This window comes from Rhinolophus sinicus, linkage group LG03 (genome assembly GCF_036562045.2).
Source record: "Rhinolophus sinicus isolate RSC01 linkage group LG03, ASM3656204v1, whole genome shotgun sequence".
NCBI lineage: Eukaryota > Metazoa > Chordata > Mammalia > Chiroptera > Rhinolophidae > Rhinolophus > Rhinolophus sinicus.
This window is the reverse complement of record NC_133753.1, coordinates 14,379,818-14,398,553: the sequence shown is the minus strand read 5'-3', so window position 1 is coordinate 14,398,553 and position 18,736 is coordinate 14,379,818. Positions and strand designations below refer to the sequence as shown.

Below are 18,736 nucleotides of genomic sequence, written 5' to 3'. Positions count from 1 at the left end.
CAAAAATAAGTAATTTATATTCATTGTTCATGGGGAATTGATCATAATCAGGTGACCAAACAATGCCTCACTTTCCCTGACCCACCGGCATCAGTAAATGGCAGATCAGACTGCTTCTCCCCCGGGTATCACTACCTTATCTGGATCACACTAGTGCTTAGTGGTTACACAGGTTTTTGGAACACCATAAACATATTTTAGACACTCAGAAATGCATTAGGATCCTCACAGGGCTCTTACATTTGTTTAAAGATAAATTTAATCTCCCTCCTCCCCATTTTCCAAATGTATTTGAACATGAATTTCAGCCATATGCAATTTGCCTTAGTACCTAGTCTATACTGTGGAATGTGCCAGTCTAGAGTTAAAACAAACTTTTCACCGTTCTCTAAACTCTCATTGCTGGTCCTGCATAACGCTGCTTTCTTTCCTCGAAACAGTCTTGCTTTCATCTTTACCTGGTCAAGGCATACACATCTGTAACCACACCTTTAGATCCTGGTTCTGCAACTTCTTAGCTCTGGGACTCTGGAAGAATTGTTTAAATTTTCTGAGTCTCCTTCCTCATCTCTGAAAATGGAAATAATAACATCTATCTGACTGGGCAGTAGTGAGGTTTAATTGATAATATTCTTCAAAATAGCAAGCATACAGTTCACAATTAATATACTTCCATTTCCTTGTATTTCTAGGGGGGCAGTGTTGTGAATTAGAAACGAGACTGACAAAGCACACCATACCCTACTAAGGTGCGAAACACTTTTTAAAAATGCATTTCCTGGGTGGTAGTGTGTCTTCTATAACCAAATTTTCCTGTAGTCAAACTCCCCCGCTACAACCTCAGTCTAAACAAATCATAAAAGTTCAAAGAATAAAACCCTCCAATGAGTCTGCAATTTTCTCCTAATATAATGAAAATCATCCAATCCTGACAAGAGGATAACAGATGTGCTGAAATACAGATGTTCTCATAACCTGGGGTGATCTAATACCCAGGCTAGTGGTTTGGGCTACAAACAACCTCTTTTATTTGCCCCAAGGTGGTTAATCTTATATGCCAACTTGGCTAGGCTACAAGGTGCTCAAATATTTAGTAAAATACTATTCTGGGTATTTCTGTGAGGGTATTTTTGAATGAGATTAACATTTAAATCAGTAGACTTTGAGTAAAGAAGATGGCTTCCCACAATGTAAGGTGGGCCTCATACAATCAGTTGAAGGCTTGAATAGACCAAAAAGGGTGGCTTTCTTCTACTCAGAGAGAATTCTCCAGCAGATTGGCTTTGGGCTTTACTGCAATATCAGTTCTTCCTGGTTCTATAGAAGACCGTCTTCAGACTCAGCTGGAACACCAGCTTTCCTGGGTCTCCCTCCTGCTGACCTTCAGACTAGAACTGCAGTATATCTGCTGTCCTGGATCTCCAGTCTGCTGGCCCACCCTGCAAACTTTCCACTCGCCAAACTCCACAATCGTATAAGCCAATTCCTCCTAATAATCATTTTGTCTCTATATACACAAACTATTGCTTCTGTTTCTTTGACTGTGGGGAGCCATGGTTACAGCTAATTGCAGGCCTTAATGGCTCTGTTAATGCATAACCAGTTTGTGCTCCTGAGGCATTGTCTTTGCCTGCACCTGGAGGGTGCTTACGAACTGCTAAGGTATGAAGTGGGAACAACCAGTTTCAAGACATAGTGATGCTAATCAGGATAATTGATGGATTCTGTCTTGGGACAATCGTTTTGGGGAGTTTCAGTGATTTTGTAAGTTTCTGGGAAAAAGTTAAAAATCAACTGTTAATGATGTAATGCATTTTTGTGATTGTGAGCTTGCACGTACTCAAAAGGTATAAATTCAGCAGAGAAAATAAACCTGGTGCTTCAGGACCACTGAAGACCGGCCGCATTAGCATATGTGTGAGTGCCTTTTTTCATTCCCACTCCCCTTTTCAGGAACTGTTCGACTCGTGGCGGCTGGCTCGCCACATTTGACAAACCTGACTAATACAATGGCATATGAATGTTACCGTTTTCTGTGGGTTCCATTAAGTGAAAAAGTTTGGGAAGCACTGCTCATTCTAGTTCTTGACTTTATTATGGCATTCCTTATTTCAGGTTTTTAAGGGGTTTTGTTTGTTTGTTTCCTCTGCTTAAAAATAGATTTTATTTTCATAATTCCCCCACGGCTGTGAAACCTCTACTCAGCCATCAGTTCTCACCTTTGGGCACCCAGGAGGCTTTCCTGGATGCCCCTTGAGCAACCCCACAAAACTGTATTAGGGACTCTTTTCCTCAGTTCTGTAACGTCCTGAGCTTGACTCTGTCCTGGTTTCTGTGACTCCATGCAGGGTTTCATAACTTTCCACTTATTGATCTGCTCTCTACTAGATCCCAAGAGACATGAGTGAGCAGTTTGCTTGATCCGCTTCATGTTATATCCCTAAGACTTAGCCCAGTGCCTGCCTTGTGACAGGTCTTCAAATAGTATTTCTTAAACAAATAAATAGAAGATACACCCAAAGTTTCAAAAAGAAAAAAAGAGTTATAACCCAAAGAAATCCAGAAATACTACAACCCAAGGACAATCAAGTGAAACAGATTCCAGGACAGAAGAAGCAACAAGACTCCTTGTTTCTCAGCAAACCAATAAAACTAAAGTGGAATAGGTAATTTTCCCCTTATTTTATCATCTGGAAAAAGAACCATTCAAGTGGATGTGCTTTCTGTGTATTTAACATAGTAATTGACTTGCGAGTCTTTTTAAATCAGAAGTCACAAACATTTCCTCTGTAAGGCTAAACAGTAAATATTTTAGGCCATATGGTTTTTGTTGCAATTACGCAATCCTGCCATTGTAGCACTGAAAAATCTGTAGACAATACATAAACTAATGAGCATGTGTGTGTGCCAATAAAACTTTATTTAAATATACTGGTGGTGGGTCACATTTGGCTCACAGAGTATAGTTTGCCAACCCTGTTCTGGATGAAAAGATTTTCAGCCTATGAACAAGAGGGATGGCTTCCATGTTTCCTCCATAGTCATTATCATCAAGCCCCAAACAGTTTTTATACTCAGTATTTTCAGGGGGCAGGAAAAACTAATTGATATCACTCTCCATTATCACACTAGAGTATGCTGCAAGCAATAAATGCTATTTGGATAATTTTCCCTTACAGATAAACAGGCCAAACTGTTCACTGCACATACAGAAACTTGGGGAGGAAGCAAACCAGGGAACTGGTGAGCTCTGAGTTGGTTTCACAGCTGGGATCTTAGAATAAGACCTTCTGCCTCAGTTTGTCTGGAGGCACAATGTGAAGCGCTCCTTATAAGAAAATGTGTGTGAGGTAGAAACTGTCCTACCACACCTCAAGCCCTCAGAGTGATAAAGCATATAAAAAGGACCTGGCAGTTAGGAGACAGTTTTTTTTTTCTTTTTGTTTTTTTTTGGAGCGAACCATTGATGTATTGTGAGCATTTTCCCTTTGTAATGAAGGAGAGCCTTGCTACTTTCTAACCCCACACTCAGTGTGTGTATATGTGTTTACATGAGTATGTGTGCACGCGCACGTGCTTGGGGTAGAAGAGATTTCAAAAGGAACATTCAGAAAGCTCCAAAATGTATTTCCTGCATTGAGGACAGAGAAGTCATAGTGCAGATCTTATGAGAAAGCTAAAACACACTATGGTTACAGTTTTAACTCTTGCTTGGAAACTCAAGATTTACCCAGAAACAGCAATTCACAAGAAACACCAAGACTCATAATTTGGGAGGCCATCCCAGAAGAGTGCTATGGTCCTGGGACTCCTGCCCCTTGGGATTCTGTTGAAGGGGAGCAGGATATATCACCTCAAAATATGCCATTTTGACATAGTGATTATTTTGAGTTAAAGGTCGTTGAGAAAGAGCAGATTAGGAAGGTTCTCAGCCTGCCCCCTTTCTACTTAAAAGCAGGGCATAAATTTCTCATGAGACATGTTCCCTCCCTATACCAACAGGAGAAAAACATTCTTATCACTGGAGATGGGGTGTTGTTGCTGAGACATGTCTTTATAAACAAACCCTACCAAAATAACCCACATCTTCTATTTGTTTCCTCCATATATTTCCTAGTTACTTTCCCATAATTTACTGTCCCTAGTCCAAACCCCTTTTTCTTCTGTCTTGTCATGCCTCCACAATTTATCAATTTTTGGTAAAAATGATATATAAGTTCTCAGGTCTAACCATTCCTTTGCGGGTTTTACTTCTTTTTATGAAACCCCTGTACCACATAAAAATATCAACATCCAAAAAAAAAGGATATGTTTTTTCTCTTGTTAATCTGTCTTTTGTCAGTTTAATTCACAGATCCCAGTCATAGAACCTAAGAGAGTACAGAAAAGTCTTTCCTGCCCTACACTGTCCAAGCAGAGGTGACAAAGCTTTACTTGTTCATTTGAAAGCAGATAAGGCCCCACTACCGAGGAAGCTGGTATGGAGGCAGCAAAAAGCAGCAGGAGATGTACCACAAAAGGTCAGGACTCTGAAAAGAGAGCTACAGTAGAGAAAGACCTTGTAGGGAACTGTCAAAGATTCCATACAGTGCCAGAAGAGACAGTGACAGACAGCATTACTAATCTGTGTGGTCCAGAGATGATGGAACATGTGCAAGGAAGCTAGGCACCTTTATCTCTCTCCCTTGCCCCCTCAACATGGACACATACCTCTGTCTGACAATTAAGTTCGTGAACTCATCCTAGAAAAAGTGCTACATATCTCATGGCTGAATATCACTATGGTCACCTTCGAAGTACTCCCCTTGGGAAGCTATGCACTGATGCCAGTGCCTAGTCCACCCTTCAAAGCAATTTTGGAACTCTCTTTCTGGAATGGCCATCAGAGCTGTTATTGTATTACACTTGATGTACTAAATATCATCAAAATGTCTTCCTTTCAATATCTCCTTTATCTTCAGGTATAGAAAGAAGTCATTGGGGGCCACATCAGGTGAGTAGGGAGGGTGTTCCAATACAGTTATTTGTTTACTGGCTAAAAACTCCCTCACAGACTGTGCCGTGTGAGCTGGTGCATGGTCATGATACAAGAGTCATGAATTGTTGGCGAAAAGTTCACGCTGTCTAACTTTTCCATGCAGTCTTTTCAGCACTTCCAAATAATAAACTTGGTTAACTGTTTATCCAGCTGGTACAAATGTATAATGGATAATCCTTCTGATTTCAAAAAAGGTTAGCAACATCATTGCAACAAGTTCGTGAACTTAATTGTCAGAATTGGCAGGAGCAAATAGAAAGTGAGAAAGAAGGCAGGAGTTGAGCAGGGAAATGAAGATGGAGGTTCCATCTGTAGTCTCTGATTCAAGCTGAATTCATTCTGACCTGGGGAAGGAAATACTTAACCTATGTCAATTTCAAGCTTCAATTCTTGTCTGCAACTGAACAGTCTAACTAATGCTTTGAGACTCTATGACTTGAAGTAGTGATAAGACCTAAGAATAATGTGACAAACTCATGGGATCTGTTGGAGTTTTAATTCTAGAACAGGAAAGCGTGGCTCACTGGAAGCCTGAATAAAGTTTCAGAGAAATTGAAAGACATACAAAACTGGCTTTTGATCACAATCTCTGCATTATTACTGTGCTTTTGTACATTTCTTTGAACAAAAAAAATCAGTTGTCAAATAAACCAATTTCTTTAACATAGTGTTAACCAACATGAATTGAGCATCTACTATTTATAAGACTGTATTAGGTACCAATGAGAACATAAAGAATTGTATACTTGTCTCAACCCTACTTTCAACGAGTTAATGATATAGCAGAGATTATGAAATACTTAACTTAATAGTATCATAAGAAATGGTTCTTCCCCTCCAGTCTCTCAGCTCTGAGGTTCAGAAACATGTGTTTCTCTAACTCCATCTAGGATACTGACTAAGAGTACTTAATAGGCAGTCAAAGAACATATAAAGATGAATAAATAAGTGTTACATCATACAAGAGAATTTAAGATTGTTTAAAATACAAGGCAATAGAAATCCTGTGGTTGTACAGTGCAGTTCCCTAAAAACAGATGTTTGGTTTCAATGACATGTGATTTTTATTTCCAACTTGTAGATAATGGACCAAAGGAACCTTGGGATTTTACATGATAAAAGCTCTTATTAACGGACATTTACACAAAATTGGCCTTTTAACAAAGAGATTTTTTGTAAAAAGCAGTCCTAAAATATTATCTTTCTTGTTTTGCTTTCTAAAGAAAAAGGGGTGATTATGAGTTGCTTTTCATTAAGGAATTACCATTTATCTTATCACAATATTTACCCTCTTTTCCATGTGTTTTCTATTTCCTTATAGCTGAAGAGAAATCTCAGAAACTTGACTGCGTGGAAATGAACTGTTGATTTTTACATTCGAATGACTATATATTTCCTCTGTAGTTCTGATGGTTTTCCTACCTCAATGTTAGAAAAATGCTAATGTCAAGGCTCGCCATCTTAGAAGAGGCCCTGGGAAGAGAACTCATTGCAAAAAAAAAAATCCAGTAAAGAGCAAAAGAAAAACAATTTTCCCCCAAACACCTCTTTGCAAGACAGGGTGAAGAATGTGAGCTCTGGCCCAACTGCTACTCCAAGGAAAGGGGGAAAGGTCTGAAGATAAACACACATGCACACACCCTTTTAGATGCAGCTGGAAAAATGAAGTCAAGTTTAGAAGGCCTGACTCCAAAGAAAATAGGTTTTTAAAACTTCTCTGGGGGATCTCTCATCTGTACTCAAGGCTGAGCTATGTATCTCATACATCTGCCTCCCTCTCAATTAACAGACACTGGGTACAGGGCTACAGGGAAGAACGCCCACCTCTGTCTCCTGGGAACCCTAGACGGTGTCACCTTCAGATCCTGGCAGACGCAGGCCACTGCCACCAGTTGCACTCTAAAGAATGAGTTCATCCAGTGGGCGTAGGGCTTTCTCATTAAGCAGGAATGCATTCTCAACTGGCCAGTGCTTCTCTGTTGATGACAGATTTAGAGGCAGATTTAGATACAATGGCAATTCTAAGATGTAATTCCACTTTAAAAAATATATGTTTTGCTTGTGAAAGATGCACATACATAATACTAGGAACGGTAATTAGGGACACTCCCTGCACAGTTCCAAGTATTTTTCATTACCTTGTTTAGTTCTCTCAACAACGCTATGAAATACAGACTATTTCTTCACATTTTTAAGGTGAGAAAACAGAGAGACAGGTGATTTAATATACGACCAAGATGATAAAGCTAGTCAGTGGTAGAGCTAACAACATTCAAGCCCAGGTATTCTGGCTCCAGTATCTATCCTCTCATTCTCTACAATTAATATAATTAGTTATAAAATTAATGTCATGCTATATACTTCATGGCAACAAGGTTTAAAAACTTAATGATTAGCAACATAATTAGCATGTCCCATTTTATTGGCATGGGGTGTGAATTAAATCACATGTTTTTTTTCATTACCAGCTAACATAACTCAAGACCTCTGACAAGACACAGCAAGAACATTCTTTTTTTTTTTTTCCTCCCAAGTCAATTTTATTCCCCAAGAGGTATAGTCATACAATTCAGTCTTGATCAGGATTGTCCTTTGAACAGGGCTCTATCTGTAGATCAATGTCACTAAAAATGTCACCAGGACCTGGTTACTGCAAAACAGGACTCTCAACTTGCACCATCACCACTGTGGAAGAACAGTTGTGTCATAACCAAAGAACTTTGGCCCGTGCTGAGGAGTTACTTTGATGGTACCCAGAGAGAACCAACAGCAGGGAGACATGGGAAGTCCTCTGCCATTGCCCTGAATGTCCTCTTCATTGATGATGGTGTAGCCTGGCCTCAGGTGCAGTGATTCTGTGCTCATACCTCTGCTGGAGAGACGTGTCTCTCAGCACATGGAGTGGTAATAAGGGGAAGGTCCTGTCCCTTGGTTATAACATTCAGACTTCTTCCCCTATTTCTGCTCCCTTTACTTTTGCACTTTATCTAAAATGTATGTACACAGACAGTAATGACAGAGCATATCCATAATACCAAACAGCTGGATAAAGAGAATCAGCAATTCCTTGTGATTACAAGGCCTGGACGTAGAGCTTGGGTCAACAATTCAAGAGACTGAATCATTTGCTGTTAAGTTCTCTTATGAGAGATTGCCATGGAGATCAGTGTCTTTTATTGTTCACGAAGACCACTTAAGACTATGTCAATCTTGAGACCTGTTCTATTAATCATCAGGCTAAAAAGGAAAGAAATGGTGTTTGGGAGCCTTTTTGGCTCAAGAGTTTCCCTGAGTCCCATGTAGTTGGTCCTGCCTTTCCTGGTGTCCTTGGATTTCTGCATACCAAGGCATTAGGGGGACAGCTTGTCAAAGCTCACACATGCCCTTCTCTGATATCAATCTTCTCCGAGTCCACAGATAAGTACCTTAGGGGACACTGATCATGTATTTAGGAAATAGGGTAAGTTTTGAGTTTCTGCTTTAAGAAGCATATAATAAGGATCAGCTATTACTAATGGGGTAAAATGCTTTAGGCTATACTGATAGGTGAAAGAAGAACCAGTTGACTATGCTGATGAGCTAGGTTTAGACATAATGCACAGTAAACCTTGATAAGTAATACCTTGACTTTACTTGGTTTTCCTAATGAGCAAATAGTTCAAACTGTACATTGTCCTACAACTTTCACCTCAAGCCACCCTCTGTCTTTCTTACCCTTCTCAAGCTATATATTTTTGTTTCAGATCAATACTTAGAATCTTCGACTGAAAAAGAACTTGAGAAATTGTATGCTCAAACCCCGTGTGAAATTCAAAACCCAGATGAGTTGAATGACCTTTGTTCTGTGTCCAGATGGTAAGTGGGAGAGCAGGGCGAGAATTCAGGTTCAGAATCAGCATGCAGAACTTTCCCATACACAGACCTCTGCTCATTCATTTGTATTGATTTAATTTGTGCTGCTCACATGACCAGGAGATCTCCAGGTGTTAGCTATGAATATGAAGAATCCTTCATATTCTTTCTCTAGGTGGGCTGTGGCTTGGGAGGTGTGGTGCTGCCAAGAAGTCAGAATGTTCAGCTCCACAGCTTGTGGAAGACAGTTCCTGTGGAGACAGTGACCGAAACGCTCGATGGTGCATTTGACCTCTTGGTGTTACACGTGAGCCTTACATGTATGTTATTACATTTTGAGCTCTTATTCTTATGAAGTCAGGAGACTCACCCTGATTCTCTTAACTAGAGGTGAGAGACAAGTCTCTGTAAGAAGGTAATTTCTTGTTTTCTCTAGACAATATGGGAAGCCATTGGGTCAAGATTTGAGCGAGGAAGTGGCCTGACTGGGCGTGTTTTCAGAGAGCCACATTGGCTCATTTGTTAAGAAGAGACCAAGGGTGAAAACTGAACACCCAGCAAGATGGGTTTGCAGTAAGGCATGCAAGAGATGATGGAGTCTTGGACCAAGGTAAGGTGGTTGCAATGGAGGTGTTGAGACATTGATGGGTTTTGGATTTACCCTTCAAGATAGCCAGCAGGATGTGCTGCTAAATTAAGTGCAGAGAGAGAGAGAAGGGAAAGAGTCAAGGAAGCCAAGATTTTTTTATCTGAATACTTTGAAAGCTAGAGTTCTCATTTACTGAAATGGAGAGGACTGCAGGAAAAGCAAGTTTAAGGGGTGAAATCAGTTTCAACATGCTAAATTTGATACGCCTATTAGTTATCCAAGTGGTGATGTTGAACAGTCAGTTGGATATATGAGTCTGAAGTTCAAGGAAAAGGTCCGGGCTAGAGATATTAATTTGACTGTTGTCATCATAGAGATGCCATTTAAAGCCATGAAGCTGGATGACATCATTGGGCAGTGAGTATAGATGCAAAGAGAAGAGGTTCAAGCACGAGCCCTGTCTCTTCTCCCCCACCAAGTTGTTTTATGTTAATTCTTATGCTAGAATATGATGGCAATAAATAAGCATTGTACACTTCGCAGTCTTTTGTGAGTCCAAAGAGAATATTTTAATAATTTAAGATGTAAGAAACTTGGTGACACAGCGTTCTTTATTCTAAAGCAAATGTTACGAGACCAAAGCATATGGAGAAAAGATGAAAGTAAGTTTGCTTATTTTAGAATAAATTTATTTTCCTCTCTCCCTTGACACAAATGGAGAACTGGGAGTAATATTTTTTCTGAACCATTCTTAATCTCTGAAACTCTAAGCCATTAGCATTGTACTTGAATATAAAGTGGATGCTTTCTGAGTTATAGTGCACTTTTAAAAACTAAGGAGAAAATTGTGGCAGCTTTCCATGTCTTTAATTTTCCTGTCACAAAGGTATGTTAGACCTGGATCTTGAATATGATGGTTCTCAAACAGAAAAATTAAATCTCACCGTCAGTAAGTTAGAATCTAGGTCATTATTTCATGTTAATTTTAATCAAATTACTAGCACAATAACAAAATTGTCTGAATGAACTTTATTCCACCTAGTTTCATCTCTCTGTATGAGGATAGAGAAAATAATTAAATTTCTTATGGAAATCAGCAATATTCCATAGCATTCAAAAGGATAGCATATTGCCTTCGAGTCTATAAGTCAGCACAGTTGATATTGTTTGGCCAGTCTCTAAATTTTATTTGTAATAAGAATGAATGATTTTAATTAATATTCACAGAGTAGCAAAAATAAGAAATGTGAACAAAAATACAAAGCTAACCAAACTATAGAAACTATTCTTAGCACATTGAAAATTCTAAGCATTCCTGAATTCTAAAATTTAGCATGGGAGATTTTATGTGATTTGATCAAAACGCACTGAGCAGTGTCTCATTACTATAGAATACCCAGAACATGGAGTAAGGAAGAGAAAAATTTATGGCTCTTGCCACTCCCCTTCAATTACTCTTGTGGAGTAAATGTGATTCCCAATCCATTTGATAAAACTCCCTAGATAGAAAATGGTGTTGATCAGAAATGCTCCGTAAATCATGTATGGAGTTAAAATATACTACAGAAAGGTAAGGAGAGAGGAGATGAAGACCTAATGAGATGAGATTTTTATAGGTACTACAATGCAGATCATTTGAAATATGGTGACTAAGTCTATTTTAAAGTTAGAACTCCATTAACTCCTAGCCCTAGGAACTCACAGGAACCAGTGTTTACACTGGGTGTACACACCATCTCTCAATTTCCTTCTTGCACCAGCCACTGCTAAGGTGGGGGAGGAGGTTAGCATGTCAACAAGCCATCTTTTCCTTCTTTGAGACTTCAGTAAGGAGAGAGCAGTGTTGAGGCTGGGATTTGGGCTTGTCAGTCCCACCTCACCTCCCCAAAACAGAATAAAAATAGTTACTTTGTTTATATTTCATTAGGGTTGTACTCCCTTTTACTCACACTTAATCAAGGCCCTTTATGAACTCAGGGATGGAGAGGCTTAAAAATTGCCCTTCTCCCGTGTGATGTGCTCTGAATCCTGAGTTAACAGGGCCTGCTGAGTTATGTGAATTATTTTAAGTCAATACTGGTGTGTCGGGGCGTCCTGGCTCTCCTATTGACTTATATTCTGACGTGCAGCATTATTCCACTTCTGTGTGCATGAGGAACTTACTTTTTTTAGCACTTTTTTTAACTACAGGCATTTAAAAACAACAAACAACAACAACATGTATTCACCAAAAATGTGATTCAAATCCTCTTCTGTGACTTCTGTCATAACAGTTTTTTGTTGGTTTTCACTGATGTGATTCCAGAGTAAAATAAATATAATAATAATAATAATCCTTTCCTGAGGGCAGCCAATCTGTGTATTGCCAGGAGGTCCGTTGCAATGGCCAGCTGACATTGCTCTATTTTCTTCTCACGATGATAAGGCTTTGACCTTGGACAAATCTCCCCTGCCACATTCTTGCTTGGCCTGTTATTTGAAATCCTTGGGCCTCAGTGTCTTCATTATAAAATAGGAAAAGGTAAATCTATTGGGGAGAGTTGGGATGAGAGCTAGATTTGACCAGCGTATGTAAAGCAAGCTTGCACAACTGTTGGCACATAACAGTTGCTTTCTTCTAGAATCTTGGTCTAATTCCTTATCGTCATTCTTCATTGATCATACCACATGTATCATGGCCCTGAACACAAACTTAGTGGAAAATGCACTTAGTGGAATACATACTTACTACTAACACATCCCTCCAAAGAAAATACAAGCAGCCTCACATCCAGAGCAGGAAACTGAGGTGGAGACTATTTAAATAACTTGCCAAGTTCATCAGCTGGTTCGTAGGTATGTCTTCGAGGACCCAGTAATCAAATGCAGAATAATTCTGCAGTCTGACTGTGGTAGAGTGATACCCAGCTGTAGCCCTGGGGGCAGTGCTTTTGGGGAGGGTTTGAGTGCTGGTACTCACTGTCCTGACACATGGCCACACTCCCACTGTGCTTAAAATACAAAGCTAACTCTGCTCGCTCTGGCAGTAGCTCTAATGAAGGCACAGTTGGCCATGGATTTATAAAACTTGAAAGTATCCACTGATTCCTGACCCCAATTGCAAGACAGAATGGTATTATGTTAAGTTGTGAGGTGCAACTATATTGTAATTCCCAATAACAGTAAAATTTTCTCTTTTTTAATATACATTTATTCTAAATATAAGAATCAATTTTAGCAGCATCTCACTCTGTTTGTTCCCACATGTGTTTTTGAGTGAGCTAAGAATGAGGGGGATGACAGATTGTCTACTTCTTCTGGACCCTCAGTTCCCATAGACAATGTTTATAACCCTGGCTTCCCGTAGAGAAAATCAGTCTTCATCTTGTTACTGAAGAAAACAAGTTTAAGAACTACTGGTCTATAGTAAAAACTAAAGGGAGGGTTTCCTCTCTTCTCCTATTGAGCCTCTCTGATGTCTATTGAGTTGTGAATGCTTCTTAGAAGAAATCTAAGATTAACTTAAAATAAGGTGTGATAGAATTCCTTCTAAAGCTTTCATTACGGGTTAATTTTTTTATGTCAATTTGACTGCACCACAGGATTCCTGGATCTGATTAAATATTATTTCTGGGTGTGTCTGTGAGGGTGTTCTAGAAGAGGTTAGCATTTGAATTGTACTAAATAAAGCAGGTGGCCTGCCGCAATGGCAATGTGGGAAGGCTTGACTAGGAAAAACCAAAAAAAGAGAGAGAGAGAGAGAGAGAGAGAGAATATTACTTCTCTCTCTACCTGACTGCTGAGCTGCACGTCAGATCTTCTCCTGCCTTTGTGCTGAGACTGTTATGAATTTGTCACAGTAACACTTGTTAAGTGGAGCGCAGAGTACAGAATCGTGAGTCTCAGTTCACCAACAGCCCCCAAGAGGAAGTGAAATAGAGAAGTCTACTTCTCACAGGTCCTGGAGGAAGCACCCTGCACACATTGAGGGGCCACATGGGGAGGCTGAGGCAGAGTGCAGAAAGATGCATGACCTGGGGCACATGCCTTTACTAGGGCTTGTGGGTGGGAGTGTTTGGGAGTCCCCAAGCTAAGCCTCATTGGTCAATTCAACCCAAAAGCATGGAGTTTTGGTCAGCCCAACAGGAGTCTTACCTAAGGGACACATTAGGCATACCAGCACTGGGAGGCAGGGGAGACTGACACAAGTGCCACTGGGGATGTCACATTAAGAACTTCCATTTGCTGTGACTCTGCAGGTTGCTATCTAAGGCGTGCACTTGCGTGAAGGAATAGTGTCAATTTCAAGTCATCGTAGGCCACATGGCCAAACAAAATGGGTGCCGAGGCAACAACACCATAGAGAAGTTTATCTAAACTTTTGACAGACTTACACCATAGGTGCCACTGATTCACAGGCCTCTGGACTTGAGCTGGAATTTATACCATTGGCTTTGCTGGGTCTCCAGCTTGCAGACTGCAGATTATGGGGCTTCTCTGTCTCCCTAATTGCATGAACCAATTCCTTACAATAAATCTAATTTTTGTGTGTGACTGTGTGTGTCTGTGTGTTTGTGATATATAGATATATAGATATCCTATCGGTTCTGGTTTTCTGGAGAACTGTGACTAATATACCTTCAATACACTGTTACAAAACTGAGTGAGAAGGCATTAAAGAAAGGAAGAAAAATACATATGCTGATACTCTTCTATTTCAATTATTTTATCCATATACCCCCACCCAAGCCCAAATTTCTGGCTTTCTGTGTAAGAATAAATGAAATAGCTATCCAACAGAGACCAAATGGGATGAAATGCCTACTGGCAATGTCATTGGAAGGCTGTAAAGAGTGGACGGAATATACTAACTTGGGTTTCTTTTCTTCTCTAAGCACATGTTCTGAGCACTTTCTGAAGAGAACCCTTCCAAGGCCATCAGGAAATAAGTGGTTCTCCCTTTGCATGGCACTGGCCAGCTTGTTCCCTAGCCCTAGCCAGGAGTGCCTGCCAGGTTCGCTGTAGAGGACAAACAGAGTGACATGGCAAGCCAAATTGGCACAGGTCAGAGTTCATAAATTTCTGGTTCACTTTTTGAAATTTAATAATCATCACTTAATTTTCTGTAACATTTTTAAAATGAGTGTTAATGCTAGTGTGATGTTAGTAAACATAGTTGTAAGCATTCACAACTAGACCAAGTTTCAACCTGCAAATCAGCAAATGAATGAAATCACATGGTTGTTTGTGTGTGTGTGTGTGTGTGTGTGTGTGTGTGTGTGTGTGTTTAATAGATGCAGTTTCTAAATTTCCTTCTCACCAGAGGTCAAGTGTCCAAAATGTTGCATCTCAGACAAGAACAGACAAATAATCACACTGATGATTTTAATGAGGAAAATCATCAACTGAAGAATGACATAGGGTACACTTAACAAGATCAGACTTTCCTTGACACGCTGCCACCTTTCCTAAATAAAATTATTGTGCCATGTCCAATTCATCTCTCATTCCTCCCATTCTTAAATATTTGAGACAGGTTCACATCGTTTCCATCCTGCCAAATCAGCCTTTGGATGGACCTGTTCCAATTTGCATTCGGATTCATCTGATTTTAAGTGAAATGGTGGCTTCAGATCCCTGGTGCTATCCTGACACCTGATCCCATCCCTAAATTTCTCTCATGCTTTATGACCTTTCTAGGTGTCTTGCTCTACAAATGGGGAGGCATCAGCACCTTGGAATTCTTCCAGATAATATCGTGGGAGCTGAGCATCCTAATTTTGTCTCAGTAGGTACAGAGAAAAATTCTTCAAAAATGCACACAAAGTAAACCAAGGTTCTGGCCACAGACTAAAAGTGAAAGTTAAAACTTGAGTCTTGTGGTTGGAAAGGCAATTCCTTAAAGCAGGTTGCACCAGATTTCCTAGTTGACATGCTTGCAGAGAGGACACTAGACACTAATGCTAGGTCCACCAGAGAGAATGCTAAGCACTCTGGAGGCTGCCAGGTAATATTTTCTGTAGTTAGAAAAATTACAATGTGCATATATTTGGAAAAACAGCTAAGCACAGTGTATCATTGGAAGCAACTACTATCTTCAGGTCAACTAAATGTCCTATTCTTCTTTGTGTTAGAAATTTCAGCTTTACTTGAGCCCAAAATAGCTTTTTGTTCGTTTTATTTTCTGTGAAAGGTGTGGTCCTAGGAGATTTTCACTCTGTGTCCCTATTACGGCAACTATTAGAGTCTTAAAAGATACCTCAAAAGACTTACCAGGAAGAAAATGAACCTTAATTTGGGGTTATTAATTACTCCACATTGTATTTCATTCTTAATTCTATTTTCATTCTCCTTCTTTTTTCCCCACCTGTTTCCCATCTTTCTCCTCCTCTGACTCCGTTCATTTTTAACCTCTCTAATTTTGTTGAGACAGGTTAGTTAGCATGTTACTAGGTGTGTGTGGGGAGGCGGGATCCCCTAGTGGAATAAACAAAAAGCAGCCATATTCTGAAACTCCAGGTTCTGAATGTCTCCTTCACTTCAGGATAAAGATATAAGAAGACGCCACGAGGTTAATAAATTATCTCAAAGACCTTTTGGCCGGACAAAGGAGCAGATCTGATAGATGGGAATGGGTTATTTCGTTAATCCCTTCAGGATGGGCAAACAGGTCAAACCTGATAGATGAATTCCATTAGAAGGCTCCAGCCCCCTTCCCCAAACAGGCAAGGGAAGGTATAAAAGTAAAAGCTTTTGCCTCAGTCACTGGGCTTCCCAGTTTCAGGTACCCCCTCCCACTCCGGAGCTGCAACCTCTTCTCCTGCCTCTAATAAATTATCTTCCTTTACAACTCTTTGCCCCTCCCTGGTCCGTGTGTCCATTCCTCACAGATCCAACATAATTTACATCATTTGGGGACTCACAATGTGTCATCGTTGTGACACAACTGGGAGAGGGTGGCCAGGGAAAAGAGAAGTAGATAAAACTTCAACCACTTCCTTTCACACCTACAAATATGGGATCTTTCTTCTTCCCTTCCTCCTCCCCTACTTAGTCCTCCTTTTGTTTCCTTTAGTGGAGAGCAGCGAAGCTCAGAAGTGGGAGGAAGACATAAAGTGGTATCTATGGATTTCAATACTTACATTATTCACCAACTATACAGTACAATAGGGAAACAAGAAAAAGCAAAACCATTAAAACTAGCTTAAGAATCAGATAAATTGAAATGTAAATTCCATGTCTGTTGCTGGCTGGATAAATCATGTCATTTCCCTGAACATCAGTTATCTCATCTACAAAATTCAAAAATGCACACCTTCCTTGAGTTTCGCTTATGGAGATTAAAAAAAGATAAAGTAAGCAAAAATTCTGACATTGTACAAAATAAAGCATATCCATTATAATTAGCTCCGACATTGAAAGTTGCTGGTATTATCCATTAATGTAGGAATAACTCCTTTCCAAGCATATATATATGTATATTTATATATGTAATATATACATATATACTAGTATATATAATATATACATATATAATAATATATTATATAATATATACATACATTAGTATATATAATATATACATACATTAGTATAGTACATATATAATATAGTATATATTATACAGTATATATTATATATAGCTTTTTATCATAGTATTTAAGAATCTAAACTTAACTTATACTGTAATTCTGTTAACTTTAATGTAAAATCTTTAAATGAAATCTATATCTCTGATTCATGGGGGAAAATTAGATTATGACACATTTAAATTCTAGTGATGTCTTGTCTACAGCTCTAAGTGAAAATTCAGATTGGCTTAGTGATAATAGGTTTATGTGAATTGGGTATATTTTAATCAGTGAAAAGCTTAATCATTGTCTCTAACATCTTCTTGGTTTTATTACATTGTTCCAGTATGCAGCATAAATTGTACCTGCTTCTATAAAAAGTACATCAATATTCAAGAACTAAAATACAAGCATATGTTTAAATTATCCATTCATGGGTTATTCTAAAAGTAAACTGTATTCTATGTGCAAGTGCAATAAATTAATCAACTTCCAGTGAAAATTAATAGTCAGAATCTTGCTTTAAGGAAGTAAAAATATTGTTCAAAAAGTTGGACACTATACTAACTCTAGGTCAAGTGACAAAATGCAGTGTTAAGTTACATTAGTTGCACATTTGAACTCCTGCCGTAAAGTAAGATGTACTTCTGAGCCCTTAAAAAAAAAAAAAAAAGAAATAAAGACAATTGGTGCTGAGAATCCCTTAGTCACATTACACTCCTATCAGTAGAGCCTTGTTCCATGTCACCACTACAAATTATTGAGATAATTTTTATATTTTCTTGGTTTTATCTAAAATTATCAGCGGGTCATTATCAAAACAGCTTTGTAAGAATGAAAATGGTCACCTGACATCAACATTTGTTTTGCACTCAATATAAGTTGAATATTGCCTCATCCTCTCATATTTTTATATATATTTAAAACATGTCAAATGAAAAACAGATTACAATAAAGCCTAGCATGTATTCATTCATTCATTCATTCATTCACTAATAATTATTAATGCCTACTAGATGCTAGAAACTTTTGAAGTTTGATAATCCAAAAATGGAGACAACTCAATCTCTGTCTTCCAGAGATTCAAGGAACAGATAATTATGGTATACCCATAATTACAGTACATGCATAATTACATCCATATACACATAACTATGACACATACATAAGGATGTTAATGTCAATGTGGTAAGTCCTAGAATGTCAGAATGAAGATTATGTTGGTAGAGAAGAGTCTGTGTTTAACTGTGTAGCGAGCTCAGGGAATGCTTTCTTGGGGCATATGTCAGTTGGGTAATACATTATGACGTTCTCCCTAAGGAATATTATTTCTATTCTGCCCTGCAGCTAATGTTCTTCTAGTGTACTATTCTTACTACCTTTAGTTAATCAATTAATTTATTTATTATTTATTCATAGAATTATTTTCTTTATGTATTTCAATTCTGTAATTACCAATAGTTATCATTAACTGGGTTTTTATAATGAGCCAGGCACTGCTAACTTTTTTCCATACATTATCTTGTTGAATTCTTTAGCAATCAATGAGATGATGACCATGGTTCCATTTTATAAGTGAGGAAATTTAGATTCAGATGAGTTAAGTAATGCTGTCATTTTTGGTCATATTCTTGTGTCCAGTCCCCATCGTGAAGATATCCAGGAGCCCACCAAGAGTTGTCTATTAGAACAAAAGATGCTCCTATC

General features: G+C 38.8%; 2 long non-coding RNA genes across 2 annotated transcripts in view; one reads left to right on the top strand and one right to left on the bottom strand.

Annotated features, from left to right (window-relative positions):
* Nucleotides 1-6,332: 6,332 nt before the first annotated feature.
* The window catches only part of LOC141570518 (uncharacterized), a 245,798-nt gene continuing 233,394 nt past the window's right edge, over nt 6,333-18,736 (bottom strand). The window contains exon 4 of the long non-coding RNA XR_012494573.1: nt 6,333-7,014. This is a non-coding gene — a long non-coding RNA (uncharacterized LOC141570518). The remainder of the gene's footprint in view (nt 7,015-18,736) is intronic.
* On the top strand, nt 8,152-9,492 carry LOC141570813 (uncharacterized). The gene is made up of 3 exons (XR_012495266.1): nt 8,152-8,893; nt 9,066-9,210; nt 9,327-9,492. It is a non-coding gene; the product is annotated as an uncharacterized LOC141570813 (long non-coding RNA).